Genomic DNA, 17,663 nt, shown 5'->3' on the forward strand with positions numbered 1-17,663 from the left:
TGGGCATGCTGATTCCAGAACTGAAGTCAGTTTACCCTTTCATATCAGGTTTTTGTACAAATTCAAAATGGAAATTTGATAAATATGCAGCATGCACACATGCAAGATTACTATTATCACATGTAAAGAACGCTTCTTTCTTATTATTTTCACCCATCTGAACACTCCGATTTTACACTGGTATACTTATGAACATAATATAAAGATATGTAGCGTATTGTGTTAACAGATCTGTAGAAAAACACAGCCAAATGGAACAACATTTACCACGCATTAAGCCTCATGACATATTGAGAATGGTAAGTATACGGTTTCAATGTTATAATATCCTATCTTAGTAGAAGAAACGTCTTCGCCTTGTTTTTCGTGTGTGAGGAGTAGTTGGAACTTCTCTCTTTAGTAATCAGCAGTAATCTGCCAGCATGTTTTTGTTCCATTTCCCTTGATATCTGTGTTCTATTTCCTGTAGATGCTGATGGAATCTTTCTCCTTGCTCTTCGTTCAGCATTCCTAGGTTCTCAGGGAAATAGTCCAGATGTGAATGTAACACGTGCACCTTCAAGCTCATTTTGCAGCCTAAATCTTGGAAAGAAACAAGCAATCTATCCACCATTTATTTGTAGTCAGAATCATTTGTGTTTCCAAGAGAGTTTTTGAGCACATTCCAGATTGCTGTCCATGCCGATCGCTCTGCAGCACACATAACCTCTTCAAAATTAGCATCAGAAAGAAGTTTTCTGATATCTGAACTTGTGAAAATACCCTTCTTGATTTTGGAATTACTAATGCTTGGGAATTGATGATACAGGTACTGAAAGCATTCACCTTCATTGTTTAGGGCCTTTACAAATTGCTTCATAAGCCCTAGTTTGATACGAAGCGGAGGTAACAGTATTTTGCTCTTGTGAACAAGAGTTTCTTGTTTTATGTTTTTTGACCCTACAATCCATTGTCTATGTGGCCATTCTTTTTGAGTCCAGTGATGTAACCTTGCTTGATTGTCCCACTCACACAGAGAGCAGGGGTGCTTTGTATAACCTCTTTGTAAACCTAACAGAATAGCTGTCACTTTGAAATCACCACACACTGCCACTAGTGTTCCTGGTACTTCAGTTTACACAACAGCATTTCGAGATTTACATATGTTTCTCGCATAATAACTGAATGAGCAACGGGAATGGCTGCAAGTTTGTTTTCATTGTGAAGGGGGACGCACTTCAAACTATGCTTGGAGGCGTTGATGAAAAGTCTCCAGTCAATAGGGCCATACTGTGGTGCTCCTAGTTTTAAAATAACCTCCGGAATGTTGTTGCAGTAAACCAAGGCTCCCTCTTCAGAAAAGAAGGGTGTCAATTCTTGTTCGCGATATCTGTACCAATAATACATCATCCCTTGTGACAACATGTTCGTTTCACGAAGTCAAGACCCGAGTAACTCGGCAGATTCCTATGTAAGGCCAAGATCTCGAACAAAGTCATTTAATGCACAGTCTCGGTTCTTTTTTCAAGACATTCAGGGGAGAAATCACATTCAGAGTTAGTGCCCACCATTTCTTTGTCAGATTCGGAAGAGGGACAATGCTGTAAATGTTCTGGACGCTGTGGTACTGGTGTATCCGGTCCATGAGGAACGGGTAAAATTGCAGATCGAATATTGCTTCAATACACAATGTTACCTTTGTTGCTGCTGTTAAATCCCTTCACATTCACAGAACAGAAGTAGCAGTGAGTACTGTGGTCTGGGGGTTCTCGCCACACCATTGGAATACCGAATGGCAACGCAATTCGCTTACAGTTCACCCATTGCCGTAACTGCTCTCTACAGGTTCTACAAGCCTTATGTGGTGCCCACGGCTTGTTTTTGTCTCCAAGTTTCAAGCCAAAGTAGGCATAGTAGGCCTTTCTCACAAACTCAGTTATATTGCCCCGCTGTCTCATCGGCACGAAACTTCCACATACATAGCAGAATGTATCTGGATTGTTCTTGCAGCCACGTCGTGGCATGTTGACAGATATAAGTTCAATAAAAATATTAACACAGTACGTCACTCACATGTAGAATGTGTATGAAGACAAAAATCTCTTTTCACTAGCAAGCAAAACACAGCTCAGGCTGTCGCGGACAAAGCACAACAAGAGAATGATGCCACTCAGCCAAAACCGCGCGTTGCCGGCTATGTTGTACATAGTTGCTGGCTCTACGCTCTGAGCATGATAATACAGGATTACGAGATGGCTGGAGGACGTCAAATTAATAAAATAATAAAATAAATTAATAAAAAAATATGGAAATCTAAATTAAAGCAACACTTTTCCAAACAACATAAGAAGTACATGTGATGAAATAAATGTACTATAGGATTTTTGAGAAAATGTGATGTGATGGGGAAAAATTAACATCGGATCCTGATTCAGTATGCAGAAGTCATCCTAAAAAGCAATACAGGATGGCGGCAATGAAACCATCGCAAGACAGTGTTATCGTCACCACCACCACATATAGAACTCCTGTACTAACAGCACACATTCTAGTGCAGAAATGACGAACCATGGTATCTCCAGACACCCCTGTGGTAAGCTGCTGTAGGGCCGATGACCTTTGATGTTAGGCCCCTTTAAACAACAAGCATCATCATCATCATCATCATTGTGGTAAGCTGTTGATGTAATAATGTCACCCGGTTGGTTTGGCTAGGCAGCATAAAACAGTCAATCATCAGTCGTCAATGATCTGCATTTGGGGCTGTCAACCAGGTGGCAGATTCCCTATCAGTTGTTTACCCACCTTTTTCCTAAACGTTTTCAAGGAGCTTAGAAAGTTACTGAATACTTCCCGTGATAAATTATTCCACTCCCTTACTTCTCATCCTATAACTGAATATTTGTCCCAATTTGTCCTTTGAACTACACTTTCAGCTTTATCGTCATATTATGATCTTTCCTATTTTTAAAAGATCCGCTCAAGCTTATTTTACTACTAATGTAGTAATGGCTCTGCGTTGCTTAGTAGATAGGTTGTTGATGACAGACTATAGCACTCCCTAGATCTAAGATAAATAGAGGTCTCCAACTGATTCTGCCTAGATTACCTTTGCTTGGAAAATCCATTATCCTTAACCCATGGGATTAGTTAGTTTCCTAATCCTTGTTATTTAGTCTGTAGTTGATATGTTAGTGTGATTATTTTTGGTCTTCTCTCTTGTTTGCTGGGTTATGTGAGGTCATGTAAGGGTAGCGTGCCTGCCTCTTACCCGAAGGCCCCGGATTCGATTCCCAGCCAGGTCAGGGATTTTTACCTGTATCTGAGGGCTGGTTCAAACTCCACTTAGCTACAGCATTTCAATTGAAGAACAATCTGATGGTGATATATTGAGTCCGGTCTAGGAAGCCAAAAATAAAGGTCGATAGGATTCGTCGTACTGACCACACGACATCTCATAATCTGCAGGCTTTCGGGCTGAGCAGCAGTCACTTGGTAGGCAATGGCCCTTTGGGGCTGTTATGCCATGGGGTTTGGTTTGGTTGGTTCATTCTTGTTCTTTACGTTTGAGATAGAGAGTCTGCACTTTTTAGGTTAGGTATGTTATCTCTAAGTGCCCTCACTGATAGTGCCAGAAGTTCCACAACAACCGAAAAACAAACAAACAGGAATGCTTGCCATATTTATGGATATTGAAAGGTGTGGAGGTAATGCGTTTTGTTATCATAATGTTTAATTTAGAACATTCATTGTCTCCATGTTTTTATTAATGCACAGTATAATTTGGCATCTCCGAAAACTGCAAAAGTAGTTAGTGGGACATAAAACTAATATTATTATTGCTTGTGAGGTACGTTGACGAGTAAAATAATCTTTATAATTGGATTGTTTTGTACCAACCGGTACCGTGCATTTAGCTGGTATGAGTACAAGACAAGGTTAAATAAATTTTAAAAGGAGAACGGAAGCACTGGGCATATACCCCACACAAATTAAGACAAAGGCAAGAGACACTTACCTTCAGTACACTAGGAGTTGCTGTAGATACAGAGAAACAAAGCTGGTACGGTATTAATCTAATTAGCACTAGTTGAAAGAACCCAAGGTAGGTAGAGTATATTAGGTAGGCCATTCCCGCTCACAGCGCTCTCATTGGTTGATCGCGCGTGACGTAGTCGGGAGGGCTAGAAGCGCGCACCTGCATTGCCTGCATGCAGCATATACCTCGATAATTAGGTAAAATAAGTTCAATTTCTTATAAATAATTAAAAGGTTGGCATTATTATAATAAAGTGGCACTTAACATACCACCTGCGATCAGTGATATAATACTTTTGATAGAAAAATAGAAGAAACTCTGAGCAATTACATAAAAAAGCGGGGCCGATGACCTTCGATGTTAGGCCCCTTAAAACAACAAGCATCATCATCAGCAGCATCATCATCTAAAAAGCCGGCTTAAGAACAATACATACATAGACACACTGGAATAGTTATAGGTTTAATCATATTTAAAACTCACGTTTTGATGACTTAGGAAGTTGTTGAAGAAGCTGAAGCTGCCCACAGTCGACACTTTTTCGCTGAATACTTCTTCATAGCATCTATATGATATTTTTTTGTTGATGTAACTTATTCTAATAAAAGTCCTAGTTCTGACATACAGTGTTATACGTAATATCATCGTCAAGTTCTGGAAATTTTGATTTAATTATAGATATCAAAGTCTGCATTACTCTTTCACACTTAGAAATATAAATCCCGTGAAAACTTCCAAACAGTACCTCAAACTGCATAACTTTTTGATACCATTCTTCGGTTTGAAATGATTGATAACCAGTCGTGGGGCACTTCCTGTGGCAAGGCAAATATTTCACTTTTATCACCCAAGCTGTCATCAACAGAGCGACATTTAAATGCCAAGTAGCCTGCAAGGTATTCAATTGCATCCTGGTTTACGTCTTCAGTTTCGAAGTCCTGGCTCAAGTCTTCCATCCTTAACAACTCCAACGTTTCTTCCTGTTCATCTACGGGTACAGGTGTTAACGGCCCCTCAAAAACATCTATACATAGTTCATTGCTTACGAAGCTCAAGAAATCTTCCTCATTATCAGCATCAGGATGAAAAATATCCGTATCACTTAGCGATGAATTATTTTCAGCTTCCACTGAAACACTACAGGAGAGAAGAATTTCATTACTCTCTGTGAGTAATAGAAGTCGAATTCTGTTACGAACTTCAAAAGGGGACGGATTGCTATAAAAAAACTCCTAGGCCACGGACACGTGAAAAAAATTATCCAAGCAGTCTTGGTTTAATCTGGCAGTTAAAAAAATAAGACGTATTTTCATGTTTCATGTCTTCAAAAAGTCCTAAGAGAGAGTTTATAGATATTATGAACCCCTTCTGAAACGGAAGTAAAGTTTTCCGTTTACCAAATCTCACTTGTATAATCACCTCCAGAAAGCGTTTCAGAATATTTTCCTGGCTCCTTAAGTTTAAGCCGTATCTACTCCTAAGAGGAGTCTTTTCATCTTTAGGTGCCCTGGAGTTCAACACGTCGAAGGTGTCATTGACTAGCTTGATGAAGTTGCTTTTAGCGTCCTTGTTTAAAGAGCTGTGCGCCTGAAAAATAACTGCGCAGCCATTTTCACATTCTGACGGGATCTGCCTTTACACTCAGATGAACCTCATTAATATGATGTGTAGTTGATAGGTCCCCTGTTTGAGTTTGTAATAGGTGTTCTGTTGTCTTCTTCTGAAATTCTGAACCATCAGCTAACGTCAAACCTTCATATAAAAATTTTATCTCAATAATTTCAAGAGGTGGGGTACATCACAGAATATCCACACCTTTCTTTTATCATCCACTGGATTGGTAAAAAAGCTCTTGTTCTTGTGTACAGTACGTTTAGTTCCTTCCACACTTTGGCATTTTTGCCCCCCATGTCACAAGTTACTGCGACAATATGAATGTCACAAGCCTCAAGTTTAATTATGTTTCTTAACAACTCTGACATCATTGTTACGTCGTAATCATAAAAAATGGATTGGTTCCATGCAGCAAAGAGCCCTCGAACCATCGCTACCTGGACATTGCTGTAAGGCCCTAGTATGCGGTCATCAGATGAATCGTATGAAATTCGTACGCCTATATTCATTTCATCAAATGTAAAAGCCGCGATCTTTTTAGACTCCTTGTAATTTACTGCGCTGGCTTCCAACAGATATAGCACCTCTGTTAAAATTCCGGGCCTACATTTAAAGCATCGAATCCATTTTTATAAGGTTGACCGACATGGTAAAGGAATGTTCCGGTTCCTCAAATAATCATATGCTTTTCTGGAAAGCGATCTCAAAGACAAATCATTTGCTATGTCCTCCGAGGAGCATTTCACTCGTTTATTGCCTCTCAAGAGACATCGAATCTGCCTTGGGTAAAACATTTTGACAGAATCTCAACTACTTCCTCTCTGTGTGCACTCTCCTTCACGTTCGGCGGAGACGGTTGTCATCTTTTTGAGACTAGATACCTAGGCCCCTTGAGCTTCTTTAGAGCAGCCTCGCTTCGTCTTAAAATCGCGTTTTCCTTTTCCAAAATCTCCACCCCCTTACGGAGTTTTAAGATCTCATTTTGAAGCGATTCCGTGCCAGTCGCCTCTCTAATGTTAACAGCGCCCGCTTCTTCACGCTCCTAACTTCATGACGCAAATCTCTATCACTGGAAATCTGTAAAATGAAGATAAAACTTTATGAGTGATCACGTTTTAAACATATATAAAATCGAAACTACGATCGTTAAGTAAAATAAGCCTAATTACTTAACGTTCGAAGTATATGGATAGTTGTTTAATATACTGTCGTAACTCGGTGTTCTCACATAAAACATTCTGCTGGCAAACAACAGAACAAAGTAAAAAGATTTTTAAAAATTCCAGTACCAGGAATCGAACCCAAGCCTTCTAAACGAAAGTCAGCTACTCTAGCCAGTATACAATACCGTAGCACGGCAGCATTAGTTTATTCATACTTCCACGTAGCTGGTCAAATTTATTACGATTTATTAAATATTGTGTGAAAAGTAGTAGACAGATAGGCCTGCCGGCTCTGCTGTTTCGCTGGGAACGGTGCTAGTTGTTGAACACGAAGGTCTAAATCCATGCCAATTTGCAATGGACAGAGACAGAACAGCATCTGCCTGCAAGATTTTTCTCTGCGGTAATCCCAGTAGTTCATTTCTCAAATCTTGTTCATAATCCTCCTGACGAAAATGTATGGAACATACTGTGGCATTATCAGGATTAAATTTGTCACTTCGCTTACAGCGCAACATCCACACTCGCCTAATCTCCTCACGTTTTGGAAATCTGTGGTACAAGACACCAGTTGTTTCCGATCCCCAATTAGTACATTGTGCCATAGCACAATTAACTATATATATTTAGAAACCTTACTCATCTTTAACACAACACGAAAAATGTTACAAGACTGCGTATCGCAAAATAGATCTATACTGAAAGCGAGTTCCTTATCGTTCACCGCAACAGCTGCCGACAGGTGACCTCCACGTGACGTCAGCATGAGGCGATGCTACGCTGGAAGCAAAGCGCGGGAGTCGGGAATGAGCCCCCCTGGAAAGAACCAACCAGATTCTAGGATCTATGAATGAGTTTAATTTCACAATTTACTAATCTGGGTTGAACAACTGAGAAGGAAATAATACCCTTAGATCAGGCTCAATTAATTATAAACATAATCAGAGTTAATTAAAATTAATTAAAAACCTACTTGAAATAAATGGAGGGCTAATTTAAACAGTTTGTGAATGGCCACCCTAGTTAAATAAAAGGGAGATAATATTTAAAGTGGATTAATTACAACCTACATCAAAACAATTAATGGCCCTTGTTCTTAACCATTGCTTCTCAAAATTTAGCAGTTACTCTTCAAAAGGATTAGGTACACTTGCGTAGGGTCAAGTTTCATGCGATGAGTTTCCACAAGAAATAGGCATAAGAAACAAACATCCGTAGGAGGACAGAAAACAAACCGAGATAAAGGAAAACGGTTTCATAACATCAGAAAAGAATCAAAGTACACGTGAATTATAGCACAGAATACTGAATTCATGCCAGGGAAAATAATATTATTTCATAAGGTCATTCAATCATCAACAACCCATCCAAATCAGTAAACATCACCATGATAACTGGTGCAGGCAAAACTACAAGAAGCTACCAATCCAAGCAATCCCACAATAATCAAATTCATGAATGAACAAAAGAGAATCGAGAATAACGAAGCTTCAGAAAATAAGATAAAATAAGGAGTAAAGATAACCCAAAAATAAAAAGTAGCAAGAAGGGATCGAATCCTAGTAACAAACACTTGTGGCAACTCATTCAGGCATTAAACAATCCAATTGACACATTTCTTTAAGGTCATAACAGTACAACAACATTACTCCCGAAAACATTACCTTTTAACATTTAATAATAATAACCAAATCATGGGAGTAAGCAGTTTGAAATATACATAAATGAGAAACCCAGTTTCTTTAGGAAAACACGAAGAGACCAAATTTTTTAAAAAACAGTTTACATTAAGTTCAAGGAACTGACGAATTTCAAAAGGACCACTCAAAGACCAGAATTAAATCGGTTAGATAGAATTTCACTAAGGCATGAAGCGATTGATGAAGTAAAACTTGGATGCAGTAAAAGGTGACTTGAGACTTACAGTTTGCACGACGCTTAATGTTGGAGACACATGTTGTTACATACTCACAAAATTGAACTTGAATGAGGTGTACTTAATCCACCAGAGAGAAGAAAAATGCAGAATATGGAACATAAAATTAAGTAGAAGTTCTTGAGGATGAACAGCATCCCCACACAAGGGTTCTTTAGCCGTAATCCATAGCTACCCTGAGAGCTAGCCCAGAGCTACGGTGAAACACACTTCTTACCACAAACAAGCGACTCGCTGGCTTCCTCAAGCCAGACCGGAAGTCAGTTGCGTAACAATTCTCACTAGCACTGATTGGCCAGAAATAGAGACTGGACCAAGAAGTTACGATGGCGTCCGCATAAGGCAGCTCAAGACAGATACATGTTCAACACTCTCTTGCACAGAATAGCAGAAACACAACCTGCAGATTCCATATTAAAACAGGAATGAACGTTTTAGGCAAGGTAGATATAATAAATTAGGAATATGATCTCCAGACACTTAGAAAACAGTAGGAGAAAACGAGTTGAACATTAACATGATGTGACACAGATTTCCACGACATTTGCCAGACCAAAAACATAAATAGAGAGGACTACAAACGTTGCTTCAGTAAAAGTTTTTATCACGATTAAAACCTACTTCTCCAAGAAATACTTATATTGGTCTGAGTTACGAGAGATTGAACGATCACTTTATTAAGTCTTCTCATGAACAGTTGAGATGTTCTTGACCTCGTTTTCTTGACACATCATAAGCCTAAAAGCCCATATCATGTCTTCAAGTATGGGTTTTGAAAGCATCAATATTAACAATATTGTTAAAGCTATTTGCATTCTCCATAATACTGTAATTGGCAGAGAGAATCTAACAGATGACATTGCAGAGATCCCATCACCTGTGTGATGCCAGATTTTTTAATGTTTAGAGGATACAACCATTTAGCAGCTGAATCTACTGCAGTAGGAAAGCACTTAATGATTATTATGTTTCACACCAAAGGTGTGGTGATGAGATGCGTTGGAACTACAAATGACTGTACAGAATTGACATTGAAACTAATTCAGTTCATTTATTCTTTTCCTGTTATGTAAAAGTTACAGTAATCATATGTAATTTTTGTGAAAGATCTGAATATACTTTCACAACCATTTAAAATTTTCTCTGTTCATCATCACTGAGACCAAATATACGTCATTAATAATTCCATTATTTTTGAAAAAGCTTGATGCATCTATTGTAGAAATTATGGGATGTAATGGGTTATGTCACTTCAGCTGATAATTCAATGTCTGGCTCCATGGCTAAATGGTTAGTATGCTGGTCTTTGGTTCAAGTGGTCCCAGGTTCATTTCCCGGCTAGGTCGGGGATTTTAAGCTTAGTTGAACTTTGATGGCTCGGAGGCTGGGGGTGTGTGCCATGTCCAGTATTAGAGTTCATTGTAGGTAGAGGTCCATTTCTCCAGAGGCCATATACCATTAAAAATATAATTCGGTAACATTACTTTTTATTTACGTCTTTAGTCAGTTTTTAGTTTCATTTTTCCTTAATTTTATGCTTGAGTAAAGGGAACAAAATAAATGCAAGTCAATAAAGATAACTATTTATGTCTGTGACACCACAATTGGCTGAGACATCTTTTCAACATTTATCGAGATCACGTCTGTTATGGTGTAATTTGTGACACTGGTTTCATATAGCAGTCTTGTGGAAAATTTTGCTTATTAATCATCTCTTATCTGGTACAGTGCTATAAAACGACATGACCAGCGATATCACAACATTGAGATAGAGGTGACAAAGTAATGTAATACCCAATCACAACGTTAGTTGCAGGAGCTGCATCCTGAAATATCATACCTGTTTGATTCCTTTTGAACGGCAAGATGTGTGGCGAGGAGTGCGGCTCCAACATGTTTCATCTCATATGCCTAGAGAAATATTATCAGCGCTGTCTGAGGAGGATCCGTAGGGTTAAATGGCAAGGTCAGTGAACTGACATTAGTATCTTGGAAGAAGCCTGTAACAGGACAGGTCATGTCATTCATATGCTTGATTTTCGCCTCCTAAAGCAAATTATGTATGCTCAACTGAACGGTGGCTGTTGACACCATGATGTACAACAAAAAAGTGGTTCAGGGACGTACTAAAGTCAGACATAAAGAATTGCCATATCAACAACACTAACTGGGATACAAAAGCAGCTAATTGCCTGGTAAGGCTTCGTCTTATCCACGAAGGCTCTGAGAACTTCAAACAACATCGGAGATTTGAAACTGAGAAGAGAAATGTTCAGAAAGAGCGAGCGTTGCTCAGGATGAATAACCCTAAACAACTGGATCTCAACGCTGGCGATGTTTGCCATCTCTGTGGAAGAATTTGTGGCTTGAGGATTGGCCTCCACAGTCACCTAAGATCTCATAGACTCACCAGTAACATCTGAGGGAGACAATCATACTCATCAGCGAGTGATAAATTATCATTATCATCATCATCGCTGTTTGTTTGTTCCATCTTCACCACATGGGGAGATGAACAACTTTAACATTATTTCGGCCTTAACCTGTTGACGATTGCACCTAAGGACAGTCAGTAGAGTGTGCAATGGCATTTGCCATTTGGTCCCACATGAGGGAGCACGGCATTTATCGTTTTAGGCTAGTACTAAGAGCATAATTGCTTACTGACGTAATATGACCTCCGGCGGCGTTTTTTGGAAATTTTTGGTTATTCGAATAGTATCACTGTACAAATCCTAGTTCTGTATGGAGGTGATCTCTGACAGAAATGTGTATACTCCCTACTGTGTAAGAGTTTGGCGCACCGTTAGCCTACAGGTTTCAGCAGTGTTACAATTGCCGCCGATGTGGATAGATGTTTGTGCTCTTCGTAACCATAAATATTTTTGGTTTTCATAAATATAACTGTGAATGTTTCTCCTTTTGTAAATTACAAGTGATGCTATGGTGTTTCTGGACACAAGTGATATTATACATGACCTAAACAGAAATATTAGTGAAGGTGATATATTAAAAAAGTTTTGAAATTACAGTGTTCTCTCAATCCAAAACGTCTTTTCATGTGTCTCTAAGTCTCTCAAAGTTTTAATAAATAAGTTTATATTATTAATTTTTTTAAAAATTTCTTACTCCCCAAAGGTTGTTTACCGGTCAAATATGTACTTGGATGCAGCCGGGATTATTGCGCACTTGTCAAAAGGTTACGCGAATTAATCTTTTGAGTCTGAGGATGACAAAGCTTAGCGAAGTTTTGAGTTCAGAGGTAACTAGATACATCAGAAGCTCATCTAATTGACAGTTAGAGAAAGATTAACCAGCCACACAGTATTTGGCACCGTATTGGCCTTTTTTTACTGTGAAAGTATTCTTGCAATTATTACTGTTTCTGTCAGAGGTGTTGTCACCCTCATCAGTTGTTCCAGGTAGTTCTGTGGATTGTAGTTAATTGTTGTACTAGTCTCTGGAAAACAATATGCCAAATTTTTTTCACAGTTTTCAGATACCTATTTAGATTTGGAAAATAACTGAAATCTTGTATGTGTGTATGAACTAAGTTGAAACAAACATCTTTCTTCCATAATACACTCTCTATTATTTTGTTCACCTGCAAAATGTTATGAATAAAACATAAGCAATTATTTTGATCCTATTTTTAGATTTTTATCATAATCTTGTAGGTTTTTTTTTTTTTTTTTTTTTTTTTTTTTTTTTTTTACCTTAGAGTTATGACTTTCATCTCCTCTGGTTGTATGGAGTTTCTGATCTTCTTGTTCTGGAACTGAAATCTTTTGTTTAGGAAGGGATGTAATGCATCAAACAGTAATATAGACATACAAAATGTAATTAAATTTTGATTTTCAAGAAGTATGTAGAATGCACACAGTTCTACCCTATTTTCTAATCTTGGATAAATCCAAAGAGTTGTTTGACGTCTTTGTTTACGATCTTAATTTATGATCTTCATTTCCGTGTTGACGTTTAACCAATAATGTAGAGTTTGAGGGATATTCTGCCATTCAGCACATTACAACAATTTATTCAGTTATAAGAAGACCGGTTTCAACCCCATGGAGTCATCATCAGTTCTTGGTGAAAATTAAATTGAGGGGAAACTGATAACAATCATCATAATGAAAAATCCATACACCTATAGGTGGTTGCTTGGAAATACATCATTGAGTTGATAGATATTACCTAGAAATGTAACATACACTTGGCAAGGAGAACTTGGAGCTTAGAAAGATCCCAGTTCTGGCTCTAACAGTCTTGTGTTCATAGAACACGGAACACTGGAATTACATGTACTGGATTGAACATATATACAAAACACAATAAGGACACTTATAATGGTGTGGAAAACTTGGCTCTCTAAGAGCATTCTTGGATTTGACAGTCCTGTTTCTGTCTGAAAACGATTGGATGAAATACACACAATGAAGCAAAATGTATAAAGACATAGATCTAGTCTAAACTGTTGCGCGTTCATGTACACAGAACACTGGGAACACTTGTATTGTTTGATAACACACTCGTTCAAATGAAAACACTTATAACCATATGAAATACTAGCATGGTACCCTTGCTTCGCTACGGTATTATACTGAAATTTATAACTGCATGCTTATTGTTTTAGATATATAATCTGCCGAAATTCGTGATCTGACACGTTTTCAGCGAGAATCCACCAAAATTCCCGATCTGACTCGTTTTCTATTAGATTACGGCACGTTTCCTCCCATTTTTCAATCTTCCTTTCCAGCAATCGATTTCGTACTTCCCGAGCTAGGCTCAGGTATTCTTCCCGGTCAGTTGGGTCGGTAAATCTTTGCCATACCGTATATTCCTATAATCATTTTTAATCTGGATAAAATCCTTCAGGAGATCCGGCGTGGTGTCTTATTGGGAGCCTTGGCGGCACTGAACCCGCGGCCGCCTGCATTCTTAGTCATTACCCATCCAGGAGCCGTTTCCAGCGCGGTCCGCTCATTTGACGACGGTCCGGAACATTATTATTATTATTATTATTATTATTATTATTATTATTATTATTATTATTATTATTATTATTACTAGTTGCTGGGATGAATGAAGACAGGGAAAACCGGAGTATCCGGAGAAAAACCTGTTCCGCCTCCATTTTGTCCAGCACGTATGTCACATGGAGTGACCGGGATTTGAACCACGGAACCCAGCTGTGAGAGGCCGGCGCGCTGCCGCCTGAGCAACGGAGGATCTTTATAAGTACATTAAGAACAGTAAAATCAATTGGTCTCACCTCCTTTTACACCCCACCGCCGTTAGTTTTTATTGCCAACCCTCCCCCCCACCCCCCCAAAAATAAAAGAAGGCGTGTTTCTTTATGTTTAAGGGAGATTCCAAACACCAATGTTCACGTCTATTACCTTCAGTTTTGAGATATAAGTATCCCCATAAATATAATTTACTTTTGTCACTTCATTTCAAACTACTCCCCCCCCCCCAAGTGAATTTTCCCGCAAAAAATACTTGTTTCTTTAATAGTGAAGGATCTTCTAAATACCAATTATCACGACTCTAACTTCTTCACTTTTTGATTTATGTGTCCTCATGAAAGGAATTCAACTCCTTTACACTCCCGGCCCCCAAGATGGTTTCCCCCCCAAAACGGGTTTTTCTGTGTTTTTAAGGGAGATCCAAATACGAATTTTCACGTCTGTAACAACTTTAGTTTTTATTAGATGTATATATTCTCATACAATTAAAGTCAATTAATTTTTCAATTCTTTCACCCCCCTCCCCCCCGCTTCATTGGATTTTCCGAGAATACATATTTCTTTACTTGTAAAGCAGAATGCAAATATCAAATTTCACGTCTGTAACATCTTCATTTTTAAGATATCAGTAGCCTAAATAAAAGAATTCAACACCATTTTCAGTCACTTTCACCCCCCCCCCCTCCACCCAAGTGGTATTTCAGAAAATTAAAAATACACATTTCTTTATGTTTAATAGAGATAAAAATACCATTTTTCACTTCTGTAACATGTTCAGTTTTTTAGATATACTGTAAAAATTCTCATTTTAAAATTTCACCCCTTTTGGGTTCCCCTTAAGTGGAGTTTCCAAAAACAAATCACCTATGTTTCTTTACATTTACAGGAGATTCCAAACACCCACTTTTTACGTCTGTAACATTTTACGTTTCCAAGATAATCTTTCAAAAAATTCACCCCAATTTGTCACTTCTGTTTAACCGCCATTAATAGGATTTTCCAAAAACTAAAAAAATATGTGTTTCTTTATTTTTAAAGGAGATCCCATATACAAATTTTCAGTTCTGTAATATCTTCCGTTTCTGAGATATATGTATCCTCATTAAAGGCATTCAACCCATTTTTCACCCTTTTACACCCCTCCTATTGAGATTTACAGGAAACAAAAAAATACGTGTCCCTTTATTTTTAGAGGAGATTCTAACTATCAAATTTTACATCTGTAAATTTTAAAGTTTTAAGATTGGCGTTACAAGAACGTTTATGGGTTTGACTGTCCTGCTTCCCCTGACTAAACTAGTGAAATAAATATACATTGAATGTTAAAGATAAACTACTTGGTATTTAAAGTTCTGGTTTTTTGTTTCAAAAATTGTCATGTGTTCATGGAACACAGAATAGAACTGCTGGTCCTGCTTCTGTCTGCTGGAAACTAATGCATTAACTCAGTTGAAATTAATTGATTGAAAGTTTATACACCAATGTGAAACACTTGGCACTTTAATATTTTTGGATCTGAGTAAAATATCGTTGCATGTTTACACAACTTGGCATAGACTTGTCGAGCGGTCTTGTCACAATCAACCAGAATATGTGAACCTTAAAAAAAAAAAAAAAAAAAATCCATGCAGCTTTAAAAAAAAAGGTACACATTTTCTGGTTGATTGTGACAAGACAACTCGACAAGTCTATGCCAAGTTGTGTGTTTCGCACTGGTGTATAAAGTTTCAATCAATTAATTTCAACTGCGTTAATGCATTAGTTTCCAGTAGACAGAAGCAGGACCAGCAGTTCTATTCTGTGTTCCACGGACACATGACAATTTTTGAAACCAAAAACCAGAACTTTAAATACCAAGTAGTTTATCTTTAACATTCAGTGTATATTTATTTCACTAGTTTAGTCAGGGGAAGCAGGACAGTCAAACCCATAAACGTTCTTGTAACGCCAATATTTCATATGGTTATAAGTGTTTTCATTTGAACGAGGGTGTTAGAAAACAATACAAGTGTTCGCAGTGTTCCGTGTACATGAACGCACGACAGTTTAGACTAGATCTATGTCTTTATACATTTTGCTTCATTGAGTGTATTTCATCCAATCTTTTTCAGACAGAAACAGAACTGTTAAATCCAAGAATGCTCTTAGAGAGCCAAGTTTTCCACACCATTATAAGTGTCCTTATTGTGTTTTGTATATATATTCAATCCGGTACATGTAATTCCAGTGTTCCGTGTTCTATGAACACAAGACTGTTAGAGCCAGAACTGGGAACTTTCTAAGCTTCAAGTTCTCCTTGCCAAGTGTATGTTACATTTCTAGGTAAAATCTATTAACTCAATGATGTATTTCCAAGCAACCACCTATAGGTGCATGGATTTTTCATTATGATGATTGTTATCAGTTTCCCCTCAATTTAATTTTCACCAAGAACTGATGATGACTCCATGGAGTTGAAACCGGTCTTCTTATAATTGAATAAATTGTTGTAATGTGTTGAATGGTGGAACATCCCTCAAATTCTACATTATTTGTTTATGATGGCATTGCAAGTGTATCAAAGCCTTAGATCTCCATCACAACAGGAGTACTGATGAGTTTCCTTCCTAACTGGCTAGATGGCAGTGTAAGACAACAATCCACTGGTTCACTTGCTGGTTTCAACTGTTCAGCTCAAAACCGATGTGTGTAAAAGCAGCCTAATATTTCTACTTTCATAACCTTCCTTTTGTATCATATTTATTTTTAACTATGCCTGAAACAACTTGATGATTACTTATACCATCTGTCATTTCATTTTCTTTATAGAGCTCATTTGGTTTTATGCATCATGCCTAGAATATTCTTCCCTTTCATTGGTTCCATCAGTTTTAACTCAGCTGACCTACCTTACTCTCTTCTCAAATAATTCTGTGCAGCATCACCCCTTCCAGGTTTGTTAACCACAAAAAAAACATCAAGTTGCCTATTATCTTTATAGATGAGCCTTGCTCCTAGAAGTTCATGTTGCATCCGGGAGATAGTAGGTTCGAATCTCACTGAAGATGGTTTTCCGTGGTTTCCCATTTTCACACCAGGCAAATGCTGGGGCTGTACCTGAACTAGGGCCACGGCTGCTTCCTTCCAACTCCTAGGCCTTTCCTATCTCATCATCGCCATAAGACCTATCTGTGTCGGTGTGACGTAAAGCCCCTAGCAAAAAAAAGAAGTTCATGTTTCTCATCCTTGACATTTTTATTGCTTACAAGTTCTTCTTTCAGCAGCATGAATAGTTCCCCATCATTTGATTCTATCCTGCCTCTATGATAATAATTGCGTATGGCTTCCGGGGAGGCCTGGTGCAGGTTTTTTCCTAGTAGACAGGCTATTAGGCGACCTGCATGTCTGTGAAGACCTAGGATGATTTCTAATGTTGAATACGCCACACACACCCAACCCCCGAGCCTTTGGAATTAACCAATTAAGGTTTAAATCCCCGACCCGGCCGGGAATCGAACGCGGGACCCTCTGAACCGAAGGCCAGTACGCTGACCAGCCAACGAGTCGGACGCCTCTGTGATAAACACTCCACTTTTGGTAGTTGGGGAAAGATTGCTATTATGTTCCCCATTCATCCATACAGGGTGACTAACTCTCTAACTTTGTTATGCAACCTTATGATGAGATGATGTTGTTGTAAC

The 17,663-nt window shown here is 38.3% G+C and overlaps 1 protein-coding gene across 1 annotated transcript in view; it reads left to right on the plus strand.

Annotated features, from left to right (window-relative positions):
* Ziz (dedicator of cytokinesis protein Ziz) overlaps positions 1-17,663 on the plus strand; it is a 542,949-nt gene that overhangs the window by 254,246 nt on the left and 271,040 nt on the right. The gene's annotated exons all lie outside the window — the stretch shown is intronic.

Source organism: Anabrus simplex, chromosome 7, assembly GCF_040414725.1.
Source record: "Anabrus simplex isolate iqAnaSimp1 chromosome 7, ASM4041472v1, whole genome shotgun sequence".
Lineage (NCBI taxonomy): Eukaryota > Metazoa > Arthropoda > Insecta > Orthoptera > Tettigoniidae > Anabrus > Anabrus simplex.